Consider the following 27,592-nt stretch of genomic DNA (forward strand, 5'->3'; position numbering starts at 1 on the left):
AGTCAACTTGGAACTTTCTCCCCTGGTTCCTTATGAATATACCTGGACAATTTAATGTCAAGAAGGTCTGAATTTTAGAGTCATCACTGAGCTTCTGAAGACACATTTCCGCATAGCTCCCTGTGACTCAGCTTAGCACTCAGTTCCTTTATACTTATTTAGCAATTGGACTATCTTTCTCTTGAATGTGAGCACCTGAAGATGGAGAGCTATCTTTTTCTTCTCCTTGATATGTTAATCTAGCCCTGCACCTAAGATAAGTAACCTAACCATTTTATACATCATATTGGTCTTGAATGAGAGGTGACCAATTCTTCAATTTTTCAAATTTTTGCTGAGCACATGCTATATGTCAGGTACACTGCAAAAGGTTGTACTTTTGTTCAGTCCTTAAAATATTGTTATGAATAGAGGGTATGATTAGCTACTGTCAAAAATGTGCTGGTTTATTCATGATTAGACATTTACATACCTTCCATTTAATTCAACACACATTTAATGTGCACTGACCATGTCTACAGAAATAGAAGAGCAAGGCTCTGTCCCTTAGCACTCCAAGGCTGGTGCAGCAGGGAGTTATTCACACACACACACACAAGCCACAGCCAGGGCTGTCTCTGGGCCAATATGCTTAAGTTGAATTTGAGAATGTGATTTCTTTAGACTGATAGATCTAGGGAAGTTTCTGAAAGATATGGAATTAAACATAATAACAAAATAATGTGAAACAACATATTTAAAACAATAGCCATCAAAACAACAAGCCTATCTTTGAAATTATGAGAGAAACCCTTTTATATAGTTCCTAGGATACACTGTTATAAGAACTTTATACTTGTTAATTTATTTAATCATTACAACAATCTTAAACATGGGTGGTGTTGTTATTCCCACTTTACAGACTGGAAACTGAAGAACAGAAAGGTTAAGTAGCTTACCTAAGGTCCAAACAGCTTGAGGCAGAGCTGGGATTTGAATTCTAGCAACCTAATAAAGTCTGTGCTCTTAGCCTTTGTGCTCTACAGCCTTGGGAATTAAAGAACTTCAACAAACAGGGTAAGGAGACAGAGTGTGGGAAGAAGGCACTTCAGACAAAAAGCAGAGCAGAGACAATGGCATAGAGTTTGGGCATATACCTAATAATGCTTGATTTTTTTTTTTTTTTTTTTTTGTGACCAGAATGGAGAAAGCACTGGAGTATTTCTCTGTGGAGCAAAGGTGTTTCACTGACTTGGTTTAACTTCCTGCAAATGCCTTTTCCTGCACCATAGTTCTGACAACTAAATGTATTCTTTGCCCACTACTCTAAGCCCTGTGCTATCCTCTTCATATGTATTCTACTTCCATCATAGCCCTGAGCCTGAGAGGTAGGTGGTATTACATTTCAAAAGAGGAAATGGTTCAGTTCTGCCTCTAGTTGACTTTTTTTTTTTTTTTTTTTTTTTTTTTTTAGAATTCTAGTGATTCCCTAGGAAGCATGTTAGTTTTCAGTTTCATACTTTGCAGACTCTTCGTCCCTAGGAACCCTAGAGACGGAGTATCACTCCTGTATTAACACATGCAGCTTCTCTGAGAATGGAAAATCCCAATTAATATCTTTGCCAAAATCTTCCAGTCACTCCTGTATTTGGCCAACCTTTCTTGTGTGTGAAAGTCAACATTTAAATATGAAACCTGGCTTCAGTTTCCAAAAATTTAATTGCATTATTAGGAAGTAGTTGAAACTGGGCTTTGTGAATCTATGTGGGAAGGCTAGGAGTAAGGATGGCCAGCAGTTCAGGGCAACTGTTTAAATACTGGCTGCAACCTTGGGTCACCCTGGTGGCAGCACCATGTCCAGGTCAAGGAGTACCACACATGTAGGGCACGCTCCTTGGCCCTGTAAGGGGACTATAAATCAGGGTCTAAAGAAAGGACTGCCTTTCTCATGGATCCCCTGGCAAGTATGTCAAATACTAAAGAACTGCGATCAAGTTAAAGGCTGGATAAACAGTCATAGTCAGTCCTACAGCCTCCAGCAGCAAGGGCTGGATTCCCAAGCATGGGCTTTGTTTATGCATGTTCTGTCTGGGAACCAGGTTCGGAAGACTCTGTGTTCAGTCCTGTTGTCTTCCAGATTTGATTAGGGGCTCTTAGGAGAGATCTGACCTCAGCTTGGAATGGCAACATTGAAGAGACAACAAAAAAGAAAGATAAGATAACTAAAGCTTTTAGTGCAATAGGAGGGAAAATGGATGGAGTGAATATTGGAAAGTTTTCATGGAATTTTCAAGGTCAGGGGTATAATGAAGGACCTTGTTCTTGAATGCTGTTGTCAAGCCTTCCAAAAGAGTCTTCCTTGCATGCTAGTCACCAAACTAGAGGTAGGGGATTATTTCTTCCTATGCTTCTTACCTTGGTTTACTCATTTGTAAAATTTGCAGGTATCCTTTTAAGGATTAAAAATAGTAAAGCACAGTAAATGGCCTATAAACATAAATTTGTAGAGAGCACACTTTTTAATCTACTACTCAGCTATGCCAACTTTTAGGTAAAAAAATAAGACTAGACAGTCTCATTTGATGGAAGCTTCAAGATCATCTGGTCCAACACCTGAGTACGGTGTATGAGGAGTCTGAGGAGCAGCAGTGTTACATGCCTTCTCCAAGGTGCTCCCACTGCCCAAGTTGCCCAGGATGTTAGAGCCTTTACAACATAGTCTCGTTTTATTCTGACAGGAAACAAATGAGGTAAATATCTGCATTTTATAAGTCAGGAGCCAAAGGTTCCAAAGAGCCTATAAAAAGGTGAGAGGAGTTCAAATTAAGGTTGATCTAAATCCAAAACCCATGCTCTTGACTCTGCACCATGTCATCAAGTTTTCTGCCTCCTTGCAGAAACTTTTTTCTTAGGATTTCCAAAAAGCACTTACTGAAAACAATGGTGACCAGGGAGGGAATGTTTTTTCTTCTTATTTTTTTTTAAAGTCTGCCTATGAATTACTGTGTAACACGGCACAATTTTGTAATCTAAAATGGCCAACTGTACCCGATGACCCAGTCCTCTTTCACCCCTAACACTGCAATTGGTGAGTCACACCAAAGGAAAAATTGTCCTCCTTTGCCTCCAAATCCAAGTGGTTTTAAAGAGAAAATTCACATATTTAAAATTATCTCTATATGTTTCTTGTGGGTTTCTGAGGCCACTGCATGGACACACGCCTCCCACTTCCTTCTCCTAACACCCAGTAGGTGTTCTGTAAATTTTCTGGTGTATAAATTTTTAAAGTTGGTACTCTGTCAGCATCCTATACACAGTTATTGGGGGTTATTTCTCTGATATGTGGGCTCAGTTTATGCATCCTTGTGTGCTGCTATCATCCAGCCAAATGAACTTAAACATTTTAATCTACTATTCAGCTATGCCAACCTTTTGGTAAAAAATAAGACTAGACAGTCTGATTTGATGACAGTCTGATTGCCAAACCATACCATTACCATGCATGTTTGCATATTAGAAATATATATATATAGATATATGCATATATTTAAGAACATTTATTAAGCATTATTGTGTGACAGGCACCTGGTGAGTGGCTGTAAAATATGATCAGCAAGTTAAAATATAGACTTGGATTGCTAATTATAAAAAAAAAAAAAAAAAACTTAGCATTTTTTTTTTAAATATCACTGCTTTAAGGAAAAAAAAAAATCTGATGCTTAGAAAGACCAGAAGACATCACTCCCAGATATACTATCCTTATCCTCTTACTGAAAATTTAGATCAAAATCCTGATTTCTTCTCAATTGTTAACATGCATGATGAGAGAAAATATTCCTAGTGCAGTGGTCTATATTCATAGGTATGGATTTACTCTGACCTTCCTTTTTTACTTTTAGAATTATACCTAATAGCTCAGTTATCTGTGTCCCCACTTTAGATCTGTGAATTATTCATTCGCCCAAATCCATGGCACTAAGGTAGCACTGTTGCTGCTTAATTGTTTGCACCAAAGTCTCTGAAAAGGCAGTTTATGGAAAGATGTTGAGATGAAGATAGTTCTCTGACACCAGATACCTATGTGTCCTCTCTCAAGTTACCTCTCTCAGCCTGGGTCTTCTTGTCTTTAAAGAAGGAAAAACAGCTATCTAAATTGTAAATATGAACAAAAGGAAAAGAAATAATCTCCAGAACCTGGTAAACAAGGAATAAACACATCTTTTGATCCTAGCCATGTCCTCAGTAAGGTATATTTTTCAGTCCCTCTTCCTGTGTCACTCCCATATTCAGACACCCCATGAAGGGTTTTTTAATTAGTTACTGATATGGAACCCTTCACTCCCTTCCCTTACCATTGAGGTAGATATATGAGTCTGGATAATTATTTCATCCATATGCTCCTGCAATTTACTAATCTGCACTACAATCATCCCACTCTTAGAAAGTGAAGCACTTTCCATTTGTTACCTCACTTGATTCTTACAGCAGCCCCATGAGGATCACAAGCCAGTGTTGTTATCCTTCCTTGACAGATAAGCAAGTGAGGGTTAGAGAGGTTAAGTGGCTTATCCGGGTCACAATTCCACATTCAGGTGTATCAATCTGAGTTCCAGCCCTCAGCTTCTTGTTCTATCAACAGCTTTGGGATTTTTGTCACATACTGGATGACAGACAATTGTATTCTGGTCAAAATAAAATTAGGAAGGTAAATGCTGATGGAGAACAGGTCAGTGCATCTAGCACTACCCTCTCCACTGGGCCCCACCTTGGCCTCTGGGTCAGTGACTCTTTCTCCTGAGCATTCCCGTTTTAGCCTCTCAGTTTGTCCAGATCCTCTCTGAGGCTCAGAGCATAGCTCAAATCCAGGCTTCTCCATGAGGCTTCTGGCCAACCACTTGACCCATTTCTGCAATTAATATTTACTAAATGACTGATATTGTGCTCCATTGCTCTTGTGGAGTTTCCCCCAAGCAAAGAGAAATAGTAATACATAATAAATAAATAAACAAATAGTAATAAACTCCATATACATGATATTCTTGATGGTAATAAATGCTGAAAAAGGAAAAAAAAAACAAGAAAGAAGGATAAGGTATATGTGAGGGAAAAGAAGGAATTCGATATAGAATGGTTAAGAAAGTGCTCACTGAGCAGATGACATTTGATTTAAGACAGAAAAGAGGTGGAGAAGAGAACTATTTGGACATCTGTGGTAAGAGCATTAGGCAGAGGGAACTGCAAGTGCCCAGGCCCCGAGCCAGAGCATGCCTGGCATGTTTGAGGAGGAGGAAGGAGGCTGCCATGGCTGGACCAGTGAGGGGAGCAGAGTAAGGGAAGTGAGGACAGAGAGGACCTCATTTTATGTACTCTATAGGGCACAGGAAGAACTTTCTATTATTTTGCCACTGAGGGTTGGTCCAGTATCTAAATTTTGTTTTGGCAGAATCCTTTGGGCTGTTGCATTGAGATGAGCAAGGTAGAAACACAGAGACCATTGAGGAAGCTATTATAATAATCCTGGAAAGAGATGATGGTGACTTGGATTAGGAAATAATGCGGGCTGCTCAACTTCTGTGTAGATTTACAAGGAGGAAGCTAAAATTATTACTGGTAGGTTGGACACAAGTCATAAAGAAACAGGAGTCCAGTACAGCTCCAAGTTCTTGGGCCTGAGCAAACAGTAACAAATGTAGTAAGTACTATTTACTAAGAAAGGAAAGGCTTCACGTGCAGTGGATTTGAAAGAGTAAGGGGCATATCAGGAACTCCGATTTGAATGTACATATTTCATAAGAGAAGTCTAAGTTGCAGATATAAATTTAGGAGTTGGACATAACATTTTATTAAAACTGTAACACTGAGTAAGATCCCTAAGAGAGTGAACCCAGAACAAGAAAAGGCCCAGTGACTGAGCCCAAGGACTCTCCTTGCTAGAGGTTTGGGAGAGGAGGAAACACTAGTCAAAAGGAATGAGGAGTGGCCATGAGAATAGGAGAAACCCTCCATTATGCCTTCTGGGAAATCCTGTGGAAACTTGCAATCCCTCATCAATAGTGGTTTACATTCCTGTGACAGAAGCAGACAAGAGGCAAGTATCTTTAGAGTGGGAGCTGTGCCCCTTCTCTGCTCTCCACAGTGCTCAGTTTCTAGGAGCCCTTCACTTAAACCTAATTAACTTGTCATCTTACAGCTGAATCATAAAATGATAGAGGGTAAGGGACCCAAGAAATCATCCTGGTTTATCACTTTCCCACTGTGTTCTTTGGAGTGAAGCAAAGGAGTTGTTTTTCTTTATCATTGGGAAACCCATAAAGCTGTGACCCCTCCTTTCCTAGAAGGGCTAACAAAAGCAACAGTGTCCTGGGAGGCAAAGACACAACCTCACCCCTTCCAATAAATATTTGGGACTTTTGTCAGACCTTAATCACTTTGGAAAGTTCCAAGTCTTAGATCTTGTCGAGATCTCCACAAGGTAGAAGGGCCAAGGGAGGAACACACTGTTTTCTGAAGACTCAGCCTTCTTTCAGATGGACCTCAGAAGAAAGATACCAACCGCCATGTTTCTTCCTCTTAAGATCATCTGAAGACCTAGAATTCTAGACAGGCTGGTAGAGATTGTCTAGTTCAAGCACCTCCTGGAAAAGATGAGGGCCTCGGCCTCCAAAGGCCAAAGTAGCTCATTTTCAATCACAATATCAAGTGTCTTTCATTCAAGGCTAAAAAACAGATCTCAACTTGGAAATTTTCTGCTCGGATTCAGAACCAAGTAATGTATGAGCATTTGCCACATGCCTGGAAACATGCCAGATGCTTCCACTCTTGCCATTCCTGTTCCTCACCATAGTCCTCATCATAGGATTATTTCCTCACCTTTCAGATGAGAGCTTTGGTCCTCAGACAGGAAAATGGCATGTCCAGGGTCACATGGCTAGCACGGGAGCTCAGGCCCATTTGACTTTAAAACAACTGCACATCTCCTGTGAGTCCTCAGTGGTACTCGTAAGCTCACATACTTCCACAGTATAAGCCATCACCCCAGGACCCTGCCCTCCAGCCAACAACATAGGCCTCTTTAGCCTGGCATGTTAGTGAGCGATTTAACTTTGAGTCCAGAGTGTGGACTCTGGAACCAAACTGCCTGTGTTTGAGTCAAGATTTTGCTATTTATTACCTAGTGACTTTGGCTCAAGTAATTTCCCTAAACCCTAGGTTCCTCATCTACAAATGGGAACAAGGATATATGTACCCTCAGGAAGTTAGGATTAAATAATATTAAACATGTAAATCACTTAGCATGATGTCTGTCATGTATAGTACATGTTCAATAAATGTTAAATATTATAGTAAAGGGATGAAGTTTTTTTGTTTTTGTTTTTAAAACCCTGGAGCTATTTTGAAAAACACTGTCCAATGTTTCAAAATCCTTTCCTGGAGGAAAAGTGAAGAGGCCAATACCAAAACTCAGGCCTGATAGGTCTAAGATATTCAGCAATGCTCTATATCAGAAGCTCTATTAGGAAAGCAGGACCAGAAGTGATACGGAATTAGGGACTTACAGGAATTAAATCTTAGACAACTGATATAAAGTCAAAGGTATATAGTAAGTCCCCCAAATCCTTTGAAATACCAACAAAGACTATTAATAAACATATACATATGCGTGCATATATATATATGTGTGTGTGTGTGTGTGTGCACATACGTACACACACACACACACACACACACACACATAAACACAAAACAACAGAATGAAACTCACCAAAATGTTCCTAATGGACATCTCTGAAAGATGAGATAGTGAGAGGTTTTATTTTTATTTTCATTTACTCACCAAAATGTTCCTAATGGACATCTCTGAAAGATGAGATAGTGAGAGGTTTTATTTTTATTTTCATTTACTTTTTAATTTTGCACAGGTCTTTAAAAAAGAAATTATTTGTTAATATTTATTGTTTCTTTATTTCATACTTTATTCCTAATACTCCTTTTTAAAAAAATATTTTATTTTTAGTTGTAGATGGACATGATATTATTATTATTATTATTATTATTATTATTTTTAATGTGGTGCTGAGGATCGAACCTAGTGCCTCACATGTGCGAGGCAGGCACTCTACCACTGAGCTTCAGCCCCGGACCCCTACTTCTTTACTTTAAAAAAACTCAAGATAATGTATTGAAGGCATTACAATTTTAAAGTTAATTATGGGGAAGAGATAAGGCTGATGAAATTGGAGAATATCAGGCCCAGAAATGTCAAAGGCCCTGTTATCCAACTCCTCATTTGTTAAGTGGGGATTCAGATGTCCACAAAGGCAGGTCACCTACCAAGACCACAAAGAACCTGGACAGAACTTGGGACTTGGCACTCCCATCAGAGTGTACCCACACCACACCTTCTCTCTCTAAGTTCACACTCATGGCTGATTTTAATGATTCAAATAATGATCAAGAGAGGAGGAAAGGGGAGAGGCGGCCACTTATCTCAGTTTTATTTGGCAGGAACTGGGAAGCTTCTCTCATAGGCAGACACTCTACATTGATTTGTTTTCTTCAAGACCCTGGAGTGCCCACAGCAGCATTCTGATCACCAACCATCATTTCTCTTCCCAGGATTCCAGAGGCAATTCAGGTCTACTCTTCTAATAGTCTAGCATTCAAACTGTAGAGTGTGTCAGGTGACTGGGCAGGTTGGATGAACGTACTATCTCTTGTGACTCTCACTGGTAACAGACAGGTGCTTGTCTAAAGTTGCTCCCTGGATCTCAACAGAAATCTCAGAACTGGTCATTGCTTCCAGAAAACCTTCTTACCAGTCAAGCTTACACATAGCTGGCCACTCAGCTAAGACAAGTAACGAGCCAAGAAATATCAAAAAGTGTATGGTTTTGATATACAGGATTTTATTATGGGCATTAGTTCCAATAATTGTGGGCCAGTGAATTTTCAAAGCAGTCAGCAGGAGGATGAAAATGTGACCTTGACAACACCCTATTTTTTTCTTAGGCCTTTTAGTCGCTCTGTGGTCCAAATCTAGAATCTTTTAAGACTTCTAAAAGATTATTGCATTGGAAGAGGCAACAAAATATAGAAAAACATGCTAAGTCAGAAAAAGGAAGACTATATTTTGATGCTGTCATCTGTCAGTTATATGACCCTGTGCAAGGCCTTTTGCTTTCTGGCTCTGATTTTCTCCATGAAATACTGGGGCAATATTCATTCTTGTTTTCAAATCCAATTGTATTATTTGGCAGTCCATAGAGTGAATATAACCTCAGTGTCATTATTTTAGTGATTATAATTCTAATATTAATTCTCAATGACATTAGGCTTCTTCCCAGAATGAAATTAGTCTCCAGGTATTCAGTGCTTATAGTTTGAATGGCCTGGGTGATAAAGGTGTGAGGAACTAACTAACTAAATAAAAGCCATTTTTCCTGGAAAGCTCTGTTATTGAATCCTCCTCTTGGAGTAGAAAGTCCCAGCCACACTGTAGGGAGCAGAGCGCAGGATCCTCTTTGATGTCACCACTCCACCAATGGTCAGTATCACTTCTCTTTTTTCATCAACTGATCTAAAGACCCTATGTTTGGGCTTCTCTGGTGATCATTCAAGTCCCCTACTTGATCATATATCACAGCCTAAGCAACCAAAAGAAAGATACAAGAGGGTAGAAAGAGAGTTGTATTCTTTGGAAGGATGATGGCTAATAAGACTTACTTTAGTTCACAGTCAGATAGTTTCTTTAAACAGAGAAAGTCACGGCAAACTCAGACAGGAGCAGGCAGGAGCAGAAACATGAGCCCGGCTCTCTGACTATGAAGGTTACCACCCGTTTGTGGTTCCTGAGAAAACACTAGAGCACCCTGCCCTGCATTAACAAGCATAGACCTGGCCTTTCAGGTACAATCCTTCTAGGGATGGGCCTCTTGTCCCTATGCTGGGTTCAGCCTAAATCCAGGAAAGAACTGTAAAGATTCTGAACCCTTCTGGATATATACAGATTCATTTGCCTGCCCACCAGTGTTGTACTGTGCTACTCCTTCATCTGACCAGCAAATCAACACAAATCCAGGCTAAGTGGTAGGAATCAGGAAAACAAAGGGGACATAGAGTTAGGGAAGGGAACCTCTTCGGTAGCCCCTTTACCATGCCATTCTTTAATTCCTGAGTCATTCTCCACACCCATAGTCCAACCAAGAACCAACAGCCTTACCAGATACAGAAAGATGCTGCAAATACTGCCTTTTGTATGGCTATGGCAATTTGACACGATGTTCTCCCAGTTGCCTCTTACACACACCTGCACATCTCCTCTCAAGTCATTGATTTCCAGCTGGACCAAAGAAAGACCATTCTTGTATAAGACAAAGCCAGAGATCATTACCCAGTGTTGAATCTTGAGCAGTGCAGGCATAATAATACTAATCAGTGGATTGATGCAGGTTCTGATGGGAAATACTGCATTTTAAGGAAGTGTAACCTTTATACTTCTGAGTTGGGCCAAGCAACATGCCAAGAGGACTTGATTACACTATAGAACAATCCAGTGAGCTGCATTGTTTGTGCCCAGCCATTGCACTGGGCACAAACCAAGGAGGATGCAGGGATTCTCAGAGGATCCAGTGAGAAGGGAGCATGCAGATAATTGTCAGGTACCACAGAAAATACCTGTAAGGTGATCCTGCCCTCTCCTGTGTGCCAAGCCCAGGTTTGGGCATGTCAGTTGCCTCTACTAAACTTTTTGTTCCACAATGTTGCCATCTATATGTCATCAAATTGCATTATCTGGAACCTCATGGCTCAGAATCCTGGAATATTTGTGTCATTAGAACTAAAAGACTCAGACCTTATTCAGAGTTGTTTTCTCTCTCTTCAAAAAGTTGAACAACTTTTTAAAAAAAAAATTCAAAATATAAAACCCAAATATTGAAAATCTAAATATAAAACACTCCTAGTGTTGGCCTGGTAAGAGTAGAACCAGAGAACCATAAAATCGTTGGGTTCAGAAGGAAGTAGTTTATTCCATATTTGAATTTCCAACATAACACCCCTACTGAAGTATCCATTCAATTTTTTTAGATATTGCTAAAGCAGAGAAATTTCTACCTCCCAATGTGGGCCATTCCATGTTTGGCCATATTTTGAAATTGGACAGTTTAAATTTGGACTTTTTTTTTTTTTTTTTTTTTTTTACTGGACCAATTGTAGGTAAGGATTCATCACAAGATGGTATTTATCAATAACAAGTGGGGCTCTGTGGGGTTGGTGACTTCAGTGGATGCAAATAGGATCCATAACTATAATCCCAACCCATATGCAAATCTTTAGTCATACAGTAAACTGCCAGGAATATTTACAAATGACAGGTGTAGGTACTGATGATAAAGGATGGTGTGAAAAGACTTCTTTGGTCATAGAGAAAGGAGCTAGATCTAACTTGCTTTAATTTTCATCTTTAAAGGATCATGGGAAAATCAGGCCAATATCACGTCTTTTTGGACATAAAATGGGCAGCCAACATCTCCCAGCACTTCAGTCATGTGTAGTGAGTTTCTTCTTCTCTGTTGTCATGAACCTGAGTCTAAGTCAGAAAATCATAGAATTACATTTCTAGCACAGTTTTAGAATGGGGAGTTTCTCAGAAGTGGTATCTGATTTCCTCATCTTAAAAGTAGGAAACTGAGGCTCAGAAAAGGGAGGCAGTTGATTCAAGGTCACAGAGTCCTTTTGAGATGAAGCCAGAACTAAAATTTGTCTCCCAACTTCTACAGCAGTGCTCTAATCTTTAATTATCAAGGATAAGATGTTGACTGTGTGCAGGGTGTTATGGTCTTGCTAATGTGCTTTAGAGCAGAAACTATAGCAATTTTATAGACTAGAGAAATGAGCCAGTCTCTCTTGATTCTCCAGGTGACACCCTTATGAAGTATAGATTGCTAAATGCCTTTTAAAACATTAATACACTACAAATAACACACACACATTGTCTAATATTATCTGCATACAAATATTATCAAAATTATTTCCATTATAAGAACTGCTAGTTACTGAACATTTACTTTGTTCTAGACAATTCCCATTTTTTATTAGCTCTTATCTTTTCAATGACTCTGTAAGGTTGGTGTTGTTATGACTGTTTTTCAGGTGAATGAGCTCAGTCTCAGAAGACAAACAGCCAATGTGGCAGAGCTAAGATTTGGAGTTCAGTCTTTCTGGCTCTAAAACTTGTTGCTGTTTTTACCACACAACCTTTTTAACTTCACCACCATCTGACCCTACTCCCTGGTACTGGAGATTGAACCTAGGGCATGCTAGGCAAGCCCTCTACTAATATGCTACTTCACTTTCTCTATACTCTGTCAATCCACTCTATACCCTATTCACCAACAATCCCCAAACATTTTACATGACTGTTGCTGAAATGGAATAGACTTGAAATTTTTTAAAAATTTCTTGATTATTAATTTGATTACCTCATCAATTTAGAAAGCAACTCCTATATTTAATATTCAAGTAATTCCTATATTTAATTTAATTAGTATTTTTCATATTTAATGCATCTCATAGAAAATAAGGGAAACTAAGACCCTAGCATCTGGTGGTGAGATGGAATGTATTATATGTAACCATAAATAAATAAATATAAATAATAATATTATGAAAATATTTATTCACCAGTCACAACTTTGAAAACTGTTTGTACTAAAACATGTTTGTATTAGAAGACAACCTGCAGAATTTAAAATCAGAACTTTTTTTTTTTTTTTTTTTTTTTTTTTGCAACAGAGCTAGGTCTAGCATTTGCCTAGAAATATTCACATACAAATTAGTTTTTTTAATGCATACACTTTAAATATACACATTGATGTTTTAAATCTGTTTTAAACATGGATTAATGAGTATTTGCCTTGATAAAGAAATATCTGCTTTTGAGGTTAGATTAATGTTTTATATATTGAAAATAGATCATGGGTTCTGATAGTTCCAAAGATGTCTGGTAAGTAAAAGAAAATTGGACTGTGTGAGGTAGCAGAATAAGTCTATTGCTACCCTCTAAGTCTGGGGTGAAAGTTCATAAATATAGAACATAATGGTCCACTGGCATCCTGCTGCAGAGGACAATTACATATGACAGTTCAGAGAAGCCAGTCTCTGAACCGATGGAGAACTGTCATCTTGTCAATAAAGTTGTTATAAGACACATGATTTATACCTTTATTTCATGATCACTTTAGCATCCTCTTCAGAATTTAGCTTCCTTCTAAAATTCACTGGGATACTTTGGTTCAGCTACAGAAACAATTAGATTCAGATAGAAGCACAATAAAAGTTAATTTTAATGAGTGTTTACTATGAGCCAAGCACCTTCTATGAACTTTACAGGTATTGACTCCTCGGTTTTCACAACTGAGTGGAAGAGGAACTGGTATTGTCTCTACTTTGAGGAATGCCTAAGTTTGCACAGCTGCTACATGAGGAAGCCTTTGTTCCGGAGGGAGGCAGAGACTCCAGGGCCTGGGGAATCCTAACACAATGTTCCACTGCCTCTCATCAGTCCTGGCCAGCAGATAGATCACTCCTCCACAGACAGTAGCCTCAGAGGAAGAGTGATGTCCACTCTTGGTAAGTGTTTGAGCAGGATATTTGTGGTTTCTGCCACCTCACTACCATCATCTTCTTTACCAGACAGAGCTTCCTATTTTGATGGGTGAATCATCTAGCTATTCTTCGTGATCTTCAGCACCATTTCCTCTCTAAGGGGAAGCTTATTCATGCTCAGAATCTGGCTTCCTTACTGGTCACTTCTGATTGTTCTGTTGGTCGTTCCCTGAGTTTGAATAAACTTTCCTCTGCCAACAACAACTACTCCTTCCTAGACTTGAAAAAAAAGTCTGGTCAATTTTCAGCTTACCAAAAATGTAAGATTCCCAAAGAACAGGATTCGTGTCTGATTTGTTTTTTATTCCTATGTCATCTGTCGGGGACATAGCAAACTCTTAATAAGAATTGCAAGAGTGAGTGAATGACTCGCCTTTGAGGGCGTCTGGACTCAGCAGTTTCCCAGACATCTGCTCTAATACCAATTCCTTCAGTCATTAACTCAGCAAATATCCACTGGAAGGGGACATGAGGTTCTATGAATGAAGCATGAACATTCATACTTGAAGACTCACACTTTCTTCATTCATCCATTTGTTCATTCATTCAATTAATAAATATTTATTGAGCAATACCTATGCTGAATGCATGTAGTAAGTGGAGGCAAGGATTTTAAGAATCAAGGATTTTGACTGGAAATCCCAATTTGACTTCACCACTTTATAGCTATGAACTTCAGCAACTTTCTTGATTTCTCTGAGCCCCTGTTTCCTCATCTGCTAAATGAGAGAAATACCAGCATCCATATGCTGAGTTAGCTGTGAGGATTAAAGGAGAGGAGATTGCACGTGTAAAGGGCTCATTAAATGTTATTCATTAGCTGATTAAGTGTTATCCATTGCTTGGTAAGTGAAACAAAGAGAAATCAGATATCATCTTGCTCTTAAACAGTAAACTTATGAGAAGATCAATTGTTAAAATATGAGGTACAGGAGATAGGGGTGTAGCTCAGTGAGGGAGCATTTGCTTAACATGGGGAGGCCCTGGGTTCGATACCCAGCACCAGAAAAAAAAAACTGTAGAACATGAGATACAAATAAAAATGCCAGGGGGCTCCAATTAAGATAGAGCTGGCCTGCACTAGGGGAAATCAGGGAAGCCTCCTTTTCTGAGGAGGTTATACTTGAGCAGGTTTGGACATACAGCCACTCAGGGGAGGGGGATTTCAGGAAGTGGAAATAGCTCAGATATAAATACCATATTCTAAACTCCTGAATCACTGGACAATTAATGTGACAGATAAACAAGATACATAAAGGGATAGACTGAGACAATTCTAGGGAAAGGGGTTGACTATATCTTGGGGAATACTTTGAAATCTAGGCAGAGAGTTTTGGTACCATTCTATGTGGACCAGGGGTGCTTCTGTAGATTATGTGCTTCATTCACTAGCTTCATTTTTATTTTCAACTGTGGAAGTCTGAGGACATCTGAATGAGCACTCAACTTTTAAATTTTTAAGTGACTTATTCTTTCATGCTTTGGAAAGTTGATCACCTCCCAATATGCATTGACACCTATCACTTGAGTGACTAAGTAAGAAGATGACCTGCTGGAGATAAAATCCATTTTAAATTCACATGGTGAGGTTAGATGACTCATCTGTGGTCACTGGTATTACTTGGTTGGGATGAGACTTTTATGGTTTCTGATCCTAAGAGTCTTTCTGTTTTCTGGGGTTCAGGGGATGCAAGCATGCTACAAGAGGGATGTTAAAGCCATATAACCCGAGTGCCAGAGCAGAGACTTTTTATAAAAGGGCCCTCCAGCTTGGGGTTGCTTCTGTCACCCCTGGTCACTCACCTTTGCAGCAGTTAGGTGCTATGAAAAATGAAATCAGCTGTAGATATTTTCTTACTCTCCTGGCTTGGCCTATTGAGTACCTTTCTTCTGGATTTATCCCAGGTTTCTTAAAGGGCTTCAAAAGAAATTGTTATTGACTAAACTCTGGGGTTATTTATAATGGGAATCCAGTCTCTCATTCCTCCTGTCCTCCACGGAAGAGTTGGGCTCTTAATCTGAACCTTGGGGAATCCGAGGCCCAGTTTGCTTTATTTAGCTTTTAGGACATTGGATTTGTTTTTGTGAAGAGCTCAAAGTTTCACTGAAGAGAAAAGTATCCTGTGTCCCAAAGTTCTGATCACTTTCAGTAATTCATCTTCTGCTCCAAATCCTATTCTCATATTTCCCCCAATTGCATGTTCTTCTTTATTCCTTTCCTTAAGTAGTTACATAAAAGGGCAGTTTGGATAAGAAACAACTTTTGAGCACACCCCAGAGGCAATTTACTTAAGTGTAAATTATTTACACAGAATAATTTAAGTATATTTAATCTAACAATTTAACCAGCTTGTGAGGTCTAAGAGAAAGGCTACGCAACTATGTGTTCTGTATGGCCCAACTCTGGAACATATATCCTTGAACACAATAAGTGATCAGTCATTTTCGTAAAATAATTCAATTAGTAATCATGCAAGTGTGTCTTGATGAAGGACAGAGCTACCTTTGTCATCCATTCCAGGGGTGTTCTTTAGTTTAGATTTGCTTATACATTCCTATTTGCTCTCCATCCCCTTACACACACACACACACACACACACACACACACACACACAAGTTCAAGCTCCTTAGTTAACTTTTAACATTTTGCCTCTGTTCTTTTATGCTGGATATGAGGTGTCCCCCCAAACTCCTGTGTTAACGTAGTAATGTTCAGAGGTAAAGTGACTGGATTGTTAGAGCTATGACCTCATTAATCCATCCTAGTTTGAATGGACTGACTGGGTGGTAAAGGTAGAAGGTGGGGCATGGCTGGACAAAGGGGTCACTGGGAACATGCCCTGGTAGGGTGCATCTTCCCTGCGACTCCTTTCTCTCCCCTCCCTCTCCCCTTCTTGACCCTGACATGAGGGGAGCAGCTTTCCTCTGCTGGCCCTTACCCCTATGATGCTCTCATCTTGGGCCCAAAGCAATGGAGTAGGCCTTCTATGGACTGGAACCCCAAACAAACCTTCTGTCCTCTAATTTGTTCTTCTCATGTACTTTAGTAACAGCAGCACAATATCTAAATAAAAACAATTGAGTATCTTTTCTTTCTTTCTTTCTTTTTTGGTACTGGGGATTGAACTCAGGGGCACTAGACCACTGAGCCACATCCCCAGCCCTGTTTTGTATTTTATTTAGAGTCAGGGTGTCACTAAGTTGCTTAGCATCTCGCTGTTGCTGAGGCTGGATTTGAACTTGTGATTCTTCTGTCTCAGCCTCTCGGGCTGCTGGGCTTACAGGTCCGTGCCACCGTGCCTGGCTTCAGTTGAATATCTTGATTGCAAGGCCCTCAAGAACTTTTGAAAATTGATGGTATAAGGCAATATCAAATATATCATATATACTTCTAAAAACTGATTTTTAAACTTCACAGTCATATGGCTTTAGTGAAGGTACTCAGATACCTTGGGCTTGAGTTTCTGCCTCTATGAAATGGAGATAACAATAGTGCCTATCCCTTAGAAAATCAAATAAGATACCTGGTAATAGAATACTCATCCCAGTCCCTCATGTGCTCAATAAATGTTTGTGAAGATGGCAACAGTTATTTTTTTTTTTCTAGGTTAAAAGGAATGGTGTGATGACATTATAAGCTGGAAATCAACTTTTTTTTTTTTTTTTTTTGGTAAGAGGTCAGGTATAAAAATTCAATTTTATTAGTCAGCATTTATTATATATAGACTACACATTTAATCAAAGCATTTCAAACAGCATGCAACAAAATAATGTCAACTATCGTTGATTAACATTTGGATTAAGGAAAACACCACTTGTTTCTTGAATCCTTTATACACTCCTTCATGGATAACCTGGCTTACGCTCAAACCTTATCTGTACTAATCCTTAATTTTCACAACTCTGTTAAATTTTCACAACTCTCTTAGGGAGGCTTCATCACTTATCTTATCTGAGGGAGAGTGTAGTGACCTTGCCTTAGTTCTCACCATATAGAATGTGGTTAAGGTTATAGAAATGTTCAGGATCACTGTGCATCTCCCCCAGTAGAAGAGCCAGGAGTCAATGACTCCTTGGGATTAATTTAAACCACCAGGATCCTTTCCCAAGGTTGGGGCTATGCTATAAGGGCAATAAGGCAATTACCTGTTCTAATACTAGACTGATCTGGTTTAAATCTTGGCCTTACTGCTTTCTAACTCAGTGACCTGGGGGCAAATAACACAGTCCTCTGAGCTTAAGATGACCAGTCTTTAACATAAAACAGTTAACACCTCACTGATTTTTGTAAAGATTAAAAGAGACAGAACTTCCTGTGAGGGCAGGAATATAGAGCATTGGGCACTTGGGTGTACTGGGCTGTATACAGGTCTGGCTTTGGCTTTGATGACCCTGAGGCTAGGGAGACTTGGCTGTCACAGCCAACTGTGACTCAGAAAGGTGGTGTGTGTGTTGGGGGAGGGTGAATGCCCGAAGAGGGGAAAAAAAACAACAACAAGATAAAGAGAAAGGAGGGCTTGAAGAAATAATATGAGTCTGTGGCTGCCTGGACCATTTGACCTGGGGACTAGCCCATGGAGTGTGGAAAAGAATAAAATGAGAATAGGAGATCTGAGTTCTGGATTTTTTGTTGTTTATTATCATTAACACGACATGATGTCATATCTCTCTCCTCTCCAGACCTCAGTTTATCATCTGAAAAGAAGTGATATCAGGGAATCTGATCTCTAGTTTCCTTTCAGTCTTGAGAGTGCATTGAAAGTTCCAGGGAACCAAGCTTTTCTTTGCCTTGGAATTGTGGGTATGTCTATTTTGGTTTATAAATGATAATTAATTTGAAATACTTAGTACTTTATATTTTGTAACTAAACAACTATTTTTCCTCAGTTATATTCATACCTTAGGAAATAAATATCATTCTTCCCTCGATTCCATCCTACATCCTTTGTCGCACAATAAACTGGATTAAAATGTCATCTAAATCAGGCAAGAGTTGGCTCTACCAGTAACTCTTGATCATCTTGTAATTCAATAAGAAAATGTGTTGGATCATAAGATTCCCGATTGTGCTCTTCCTTTAATGGTGAAAATATCTCAGTGATAGACAGCAGAACTCTCATCAAAGCAGAGAGAAAATAGAGAAAAAGCAAGAGGAGATAAAAGAGGAGGAGGTAGAAGAAGAGGAGATTCAGGGGAAAAAAACGGAAGAAGGAACTCATTGTCGTATGGCAAAGTCCCTGAATTAAGTAGTATCCTGTCTTGACTTAGGCAGACATTTGAAATGACTGTCGAAGGCCATGTGAATTGACCACATTCTAGGTTCTTGCCCTTTCTTTTTCCTATCCCCCCTCTCTGTCATATTAGGGTTCAGTGTGTGGTGGTGATGGGTCTTTCCCACTCTTTTACGGGCACTTTGAGAACAAGACCTGGATAACATTCAGGCCTAGTTCTCCCCCTCAGAATCAGAGGTTCAATATCTTGACCATAGTAGGTTTCAGTTGACATGTGGTTGGATTAGTGAAGAAATCCCCAAGAATATCTTCTAAAATTGGATGTCATAAAACTGGATTTCTCTCTTCTCTGGTTTCATTCTCTTGGTGATGAGAAGACACAGGTGAGACTGTCTGCCAGACAAGACCACTAATCCTTTCAGGAATCAGTCTAAGGACCTGGATAATGGCTTTTAGTTACTTATTGAGCAATTTGCATGGGGTCTTCTATGCTTTGAAAAACTCTCACACATTTTTATGCCACGAGGTGGTTAAGCAGGAATTGTTTGTGACTCATGTTTTGCAGAACAGAAGATTGTGGTCTGGGGAAGTTAAGTGGCTTGCTTAAGCTCACCAGTGCAGAGTGGTTGAGCACGGATTTGAAATTTACTGAGGCCTTGGGCCCAGTTCCCAGAGTTCTTACTTTGTACATTTCTGACACCTCCTGATGTCTCAGCCAGCTAAACAGGAATGATACCTGCCCAAGCCCAAGCCATCTGATAATGCAATACTCATAAAATTAAGATAATATGTTATGATGGCCTTGCAATCTAAAGAAAAATCTTCACATCAATATAGTCACTGTTTTGGATGACATGGTTACATAACACCTCTGCCTGTGAAATTGTGTAGGCTACTCAGCAGGAGAACTTTGGTCATCTGAGTTGTATACCTTGTTAAATATAGCCCCATAAAGGGGTGACAAGCCAGGACTTCTGGGCCCTCAGGTCTTTTGGACACTGTCTTATTGACCACTCTGCTGACCCTTCAGAAATGCTTTAATTTACCATGCTTGGTGATGATTTTAGAGGACCTATTGTTTTTTTTTTTTTTTTTATGGATTGATTTAACATTGGAGGAAAAAAAGTTTTTATCCTAATTGGAATTATCCCATCAGAGAGCATATGCATACCCTGACAAAGGTATAATAATCATATTTAAAATTTGGTCAGTTAATTTTTTTTAATTGAACAAAAACTAGAACTCCACAGAAATCAGCATAAGAGAAAAGTAGCTCACTGTGAATATTCCTTCACATAAGTATATAAGTGTTACTTTTTGCCACATACTTTTAAGCACTAGAGATGGAAGAGTTGAATGAAGAAAAGAGATAGAATCTCAGAGCTTATAGAAGTCATATTTTCATGGAAGGAAACAAAAGAAGAACATAACATGGGTTGTACATTCTGTGCCTAAGAATGCATTGGGGGGTGGGGGCTGGGACTGGGGCTCAGCCAGAGAGCACTCACCTAGCACATGCGAGGCTCTGGGTTTGATCCTCAGCACCACATTAAAAATAAATAAATAAATAAATAAATAAATAAAATAAAGGTATTGTGTCCAAAAAGAAAGAGAGAGAGAGAGAGAGAGAGAGAGAGAGAGAGAGAGAATACATTAGGGGAAGGGAGATAGATAGCCATGGGGACCAAGAGTGGGCTCCTTGGATGTGAAGATGGAGTGCACCTGTTGGCCATCTGGGGGAAGAGTGTTCCAGAGAGAGAGCATCATTTGAAAAAAAGCTTGTCATGAGAGTATGCTTGGGTGCCCTGAGAACAGCAAGGAGTCCAGGGTGGTTGGAGCTGAGTGTGAAATGAGGCCCAAATGTCAGCAGGAGAACCTGTCAGGCCAGGGAGGGCCTGGATGGGACTGTGGCTGTGAGTCTGGGTGAACTGGGGAGTCATGGGAAGGTGATGAGCAGAGGTGTCACATGATCTACAAATTTTAAAAGAACGACCATGGCTGCTCTGAGGAGTATAGATTTGGAGGGGGAAATGAGGTATAATGGGGAGAAGAGAAATGGTTTAATAGGCTTTTCAGAGTTGAAGACTAAAACAACTGTGTTTGACCCATAATAGTCTACATTGTTGGGCCCAAATAAACTCGGCCAATTTAAGGGATAACTTTTTAAATTTTTTTTTTTAGTTATACATGGACACAATATCTTTATTTTGTTTATTTATTTTTATGTGGTGCTGAGGATCGAAACCAGTGCCTCATGTGTGCAAGGCAAGCACTCTGCCACTGAGCTACAACCCCAGCCCTAGTGATAACTTTTAAATCCCTGAACTGTGAGAGAGTAAGTTCAAGAAAATTTAAACTCTTTAAACTTATGTGACCATTTCTACCTGTCTAGGGTAGTACAAATAAATACCATCTTTGACGCCATCTAGGCAATGTTTCCTTTCAACTGTGGAAAATAAAGTAACATTTTATATCACTACTCTTATTTATTATGTGATTTGTATCATGTATGAGCTGAATAATTTATCCCATTCCTAAATGTTAAAAGAAGCAAGGGTGGGGTGGGGGGAACCTAAGGACTCTATGCAAATTGCTTGTAGAGTACATTACAATCAAAAAGGTTAACAATCTCTCAGAAACATCAATGCTATCATCTTAACATTACAAAGAGGCATAGGTTGCTAGGCTTGGAAGAGATGTCACTTTGTAGACGGAGAAACTGAGGCCCAGAAGGGAGGTAACTGCTCAAGTTCCAGGAAAATTACTGAGTTCCCACCAGAGCTTGATTCTCAGTTCAGCATTTTGCTTCCTTTGTCAAAAGGTTTTCTCACAAATGAACTTTGTTTCTTATGCACTAGAGAGTTTCAAGTCTAACATGTAGAGTCACTGGCATTAAGAACCCTGTCTTCTCCATCCAGTTAGCACCAAATAAGAATGGACCCCATCCATGCCAACCTGGGCTCCCCATCTTGCTCACTGTCTCCCCCCCCAGCCTCCCACAGCCCACTGGAACAGTAATTCTGCACTGACTGCTCTTCTAATGGGACTCTGCTGGGGCTTGTATCCCCTTGCTCCCTAAAGAGGGAGAAGATAAGTAGACAGCTCTGATGGCTCAGGAGAACCCCCAGACCTTAAAGCCTTTGTTCCTTTGTAAAAAGGATTTGCGTTCTCAGGTCTTGGAATTTCAAAATGTGGCTTTGTTCCTGTTACTTTATATTTTGTCATGCATTTAGTTTCTGAGGCAGGAGCACGGTAGGAATTTGAATGTCAAAAGATGCATAGGATTCATTCATATTTATAACCTGACTCTTAAGAAGAAAGAGTGAAAACAAGGATTGACTCCCTTGAAAAGGCACTGGAGAGCTAGACCCAGCTCTAGAACCCAGTGGCCTTGTCACCATCACCAAGGCCATTTTCCTTCAAGCCTTCACTTCTCACCTGTGAAGTGAAGGGATGAGGAGGTTGGGGCTCTCTTGCCTGGATTGATGGGGAGTCTCAAGGATTCATTCACAACCTTCCCACATGTGAAGGTACCTTTATGCAGGCCTATCCTGCCCCACATCCCAGCATCCTCCTCCACAGTCTTAAATTCTGTGATTCTAACTGTGCAGTTAGACCAGAGGGATGGCTTCTAATGTTCCATAGCACAGAAGAGTAACTATGGCTAACAACATCTGTATATTTCAAAATAGGTAGAAGAGAGGATTTTTTAAATATTCCCAACCCAAAGAAATGACAAATGTTGGAGGTGATGGATATGCCAATTACCCTGATAAGATCATTAAACATTGTGTACATGCATGGGAATGTCACATTGTGCTCCATATATATGTACAATTACTGTCAAATAAAAATGTTAAAAAGTCTTCTATTCTTATTCAAACCAATATATACTTACTGAGAGCGTCTGCCATGCTCACTGTCTGCTCTGGTGGGCACTGGGCACTGTGAAGCAAGCAAGAAAGAAACAGAAGACATTATTTCTTAATTCAAGGAAAACTAGTTGGAAGAGAGACCTGTTTGCATTAGTGCAGAGATTGCATAATAGATATATTTTTGAAGAAATGCTGTTTTGGTGTCCATGCGCTTTTAGGAATTCCAAATAAACCCACAAAACACTGCTTAGGGAAGTGCTGGGAGGAATGCTTTAATTAATCCACCGAAATGCTTTGAAATGGCAAATCAAGGGCCTCTTTGTAAATGGGGGGATCAGTGACTTGGAAAACAATTGATTCTCTTAAATGTTTGAAACATTTTTGTCATAGTTTCACAATATTAATTTGTCCTATTATAGAAGAGGGAAAACGGCCTAGAGACTTTCCAAAGGATCACATTTTCAGAATGATTGGAATCTAAAATCTGAACGAAAAGCAGAATTCCCTCTGCCTGAAATGCTTTTTACTGATTTCATGTCAAAATTTTAGCCGTCTTTGAAGGTTGAGCTCAAATATGACCTCATTTATAATAATGATTCCCTCCTGTAAGTCTGTGTGGCTGACCATCTGTCTGCCTTAGCGCCCTCTGCACCTCTTTCCTTGCATTATAGAAGTTTGTATACATGCCATCTTTTGCCCTGGTCTGGGCTCCCTGAGGTCAAGATCATGTCGAATTCACTTGCATCCTATGCCCTTTAAGTATCAGAGTTCTGCACCCTGTTAAGTCAGTTAGGATATAGGTTCAGTTTTTCTAATGGAGACCCCAAATTATAATGCCTGAAACAAGTTAGAGATTTTTTTCTTGCTTACATTAAAAAAAAAAAAAAAACTATAGAGAGACTAGGGTTAGTAGAGTAGCTCTAAAGTGCTGCTCTCCTCCGTCTCAGCTAATGCCAGTCTCCTTCACTAGAGGGTTAGAGCAGCACCTGTGTTGTCTTACTCACCATTGTCTGTCACATCTGTCACACAACCGGACGGAGGATGGATGCTGTGAGCTATCAAGTGAGAAAGTCCTTGTAAACTGCTCCCGGTAATTATTATTTAAAAATAAGATATGGATATAAAACAGAACAGAAAGCAGGTGAAGGAAGTGGCAGTGAATCTTACCAGTCATCAAGGGGGAACTGAATTTGATTCTAAGCTTCTTGGAAACCAAGCAGAAAAAGAGAACAGTTTGGGTTACTGAAATTATTTTTTTCTAAAAAAGACAAAACTTGTGAAGTCCTTTGCAGAAGACAACTTCTTTTCTTGGGGTTTTATTTAAATGAAAATATTGTTCGCTCCCAGGTTAGTGTTTAAGAATAATCAGATCTCTCCTAACTTGAGAGAGGGAAAAAGAAAGGAAAAATGCAACCTCTTCCTGTCTCTGGCAAGTGGCCTACCTACCTTCATAGACTGCCTGCCCCTCTCTCCACCTTCTCCCCCTCCCATGCAGGCTTTGGTTCTCTGCTTCTCACTTTGACTCTCACTTTTCTACCAGAGCTACTGTCTTGAAAGTCTATATCAATGTGTCCTTCATCTACCTCTGCTTTAGTCTTCATTGTGCTAGACATTTCTTTACCAGCCGATACACTTGACTTTGATTAGTTCATACCCCTTGATTCTGTTGTACTCACATCTAATGGTTTTCTTCCTATGTTCCTAGATGCTCTTCGTCATTCTCTTTAAAGGCTGCTTAAACTCTAATCTTCTATCAATGTTGGCATTCCTCTGTTTTTAATTTTCTTCTTTGACCCTTTCTTTCTTTTAATTCTCTGGTAATGTCTCTCTCTCTCTAGGAAATGTTATCTATTCCTATGGCTTTAATTTATTCTCTGAATTCTGATAATGCCCAGTTGTAGATCTTTAGACTAGATTATTTACCTGAATTTTAAATCCATATATTTAAGCTCCTCCTAGATATACTACACAGCACCCTGAATTCTACATGCCTCAAGTATTTTCCCCTCTCCTAACCCTTTTATTCCCGTGATCCTCATGCCAGTGAAGGACTCTAGCTTCTACCCAAAAGGCTGGAACCTTGACATTTTTAAATGCTCCTTTGCTCTGAAACCTATCCCCTAAGTCTTTATCACTGAATCCTATTAACTCTACTTTCTAAATACCTCTAAAATCAGTCTGCTACTCCCTATTCTCAAATTTCACTACCTGAGTGTGGGCCCTTAGATTTCTACCACAGCTCTTAGCTGGGCCCCCTGCCCCAGGCTGGCCTTTCTTCAAGTTGATTTTTCCACAAAGCTGTCCAGGTGGTTGGTCAATTGGTCTACCTGTCTATCTATTCATCTTTCTCCCTCTCCCTCTTTTTGTTTCTTTCTCTCTCCCTTCTCTTTCCTTCTCTTTTGGTGGCAGTAGGAATTGAACCCAGTGTCTTGCGCATGCTAGGCAAATACTCTATCACTGAGCTACATCCCCAATCCTTTTAATTTTGAGACATGGTCTCATTGAGTTGCCCAGGTTAGCTTTCAACTTGCCTTCCTCCTGCCTCAGCCTCCTCAGGAGCTGAGATTACAGCTGGAGCCTCTATGCGGGCCCAAGTGGTTATTTATAAAGCAATACTCTGAACTTGTATTGTCCTGCTTAAAAGTTAACAGTAGCTCTCCATGACATTCAGAATAAAATTCTGACTCCATAATGAGACTTAGCTGCCCTGTCTGACCTTGCTCCTACTTATCTTCCAGCCTTATCTCATTCTTCCTCCCAAACCCTGCTCCAAGGAGCTGCTTCTGCTCTTGGTGGCACCTGGCTCTCTCCTGCCTCAGTGTCATTGTAAGTGTTCTCCCTATCCATCCACACTTCTCCTGGATTACTCTAATGACCTTTTCACTGTCACTTGAGAAATACTACAAATATGTAATTCAACAAATATATACTGAACCCCCACTCCTCAATCACAGGCATTTGTGGCACAATAGCAAGCAAAAAATATGTGGTCTGTCCCCATGGTCCTTGTCAAAGGGGACTTCCTTGCCCTTCTAAGAATGTGTTGTCTTCTCATGGAACTCCATCTGTATTTCACAGGACACTGTTTCCAGTTTTTTTCAGTGAGTTTTAAATCAGGGTCTAAATGGAGGTCAACAGACTTTTCCCATAAAGAGACAGATGACAGATGGTAAATATTTTGGCTTTTCAAGACATACAGTCTCTGTCAGAATTACTCAGCTCTGTGGTTGTAGAGAGAAGGCAGGCATAGATAATGTGTCAATGAATTGGCATGGCCGTGTGCCGATAAAATTTTATTTACAATAACACCTGGTGCACCAGGTTTGGCCTATTGGTCACAGTTTGCTGACCCTGAACCTAGGCATCTACCCTAGGATATTCTTTTGTATTGACAGTACTGGCATTGCATTTGATCTTGAAGCTTACCAATAAGGATTCGTTGGATAAATAAGTGAAAGGTAAAGAACAAAATATTCTATTCTTCTCCCTCTGTGGTCATGACTCCTTTGTCAATATGTGCTACACATTCATTCTGTACAGCCAGTGAAGACTGCTCCTCCTACCTGGGAAGATGGTTTTCACCTGTGGTTTTCATTTAAACATCTGTATAAGCAAATACTGTATCACAAATCTGGGTTTCTTTGGTGGTAGAGTTTTAAATCCTTTGTCATTGCCCTCAATCATTCCTTACAACACAATGTTTGCTCTCTTCCTAATTATGATCACTAAGCTTTTTATTATCTGGATATGATTCATGTGCTTATTACAGACTTCAGTTATTTCATTTGTGTGTGTATAGATGTACAGGCACACCACAGAGATATTGCAGGTTTGGTTCCAGACCACCACGATAAAATCAATATTGGAATAAAGCAAGTCACATGAATTTTTTGGTTTCCCAGGACATATAAAAATTATGTTTACACTGTAGTATAATCTATTAAGTGTACAATAGCACATCATCATTATTTCACGTCTAAAAATGCACATACCTTAGTTAAAAATACTTTACTAGTAAAAAATGCTAATGACCATCTGCACCCTTGTAAATCATAACTATTTTGCTGGTGGAGGGTCTTGCCTTGATATTGATGACTGCTCATCGATCAACTGTGGCAATTTCTGAAAATAAGATAAAATCAAGTGATTCTTCCTTTCATAAAAGATTTCCCTACAGCATGTGATGTTGTTCATAGCACGTTTCAACAATGTTCACAAAATCTTCGCCATTTTTCTGCTCATCCATATGAAGCAATTCCGTGCCTGTTAAAAGTGTTTTTATTATTATTATGAGATCACAACATTTCAATCACACCTTCAGGCTCCACTATTAATTTGCATTCTCCTGCTATTTCTACCACATCTGCAGTTACTTCCTTCTGTGAAGTCTCAAACTACTCAAATCCATCCACATAGATAGAAATGGACTTCTTCCAAACTCTAGCTAATATTTATTTATTTATTTATTTTTACTACCTCCTATGCATCGCAAATGTTCTTAGTGGAATCAAGAATGGTGAATCTTTTCTAGAATATTTTCCATTAATTTACCCAGCTGCATCAGATGTGCCTATAGCTTTTGTAGCTATATAGTCGTATGAAATAAATATCTTAAATAATAAGACTTGAAAGTCAGAATTACTCCTTGGGCTACAGAATGGATGTTGTGTTAGCAGGCATGAAAACAACATTAATCTCCCTGTACATCACCAACAGAGCTCTTGGGTAACTGGGTGAACTGTCAATGAGTAGTAATATTTTGAAAGGAGTCCTTTTTATTTTTCCTTCTGAGCAATAGTTCTCAACATCAGGTTTCAAGTCGTTATAAACCATACTGTAAAC

General features: G+C 39.5%; 1 long non-coding RNA gene across 8 annotated transcripts in view; it reads left to right on the plus strand.

The window, feature by feature from the left end:
* The window catches only part of LOC139706707 (uncharacterized), a 204,775-nt gene that overhangs the window by 14,682 nt on the left and 162,501 nt on the right, over positions 1–27,592 (plus strand). The window contains exon 2 of one of the 8 annotated variants that reach the window (XR_011708330.1): positions 13,369–13,608. The exons of the other annotated variants lie outside the window; for them this stretch is intronic. This is a non-coding gene — a long non-coding RNA (uncharacterized lncRNA). The remainder of the gene's footprint in view (positions 1–13,368; positions 13,609–27,592) is intronic. 8 annotated transcript variants of the gene reach the window in all.

This window comes from Marmota flaviventris, chromosome 8 (assembly GCF_047511675.1).
Source record: "Marmota flaviventris isolate mMarFla1 chromosome 8, mMarFla1.hap1, whole genome shotgun sequence".
Taxonomy (NCBI): Eukaryota; Metazoa; Chordata; class Mammalia; order Rodentia; family Sciuridae; genus Marmota; species Marmota flaviventris.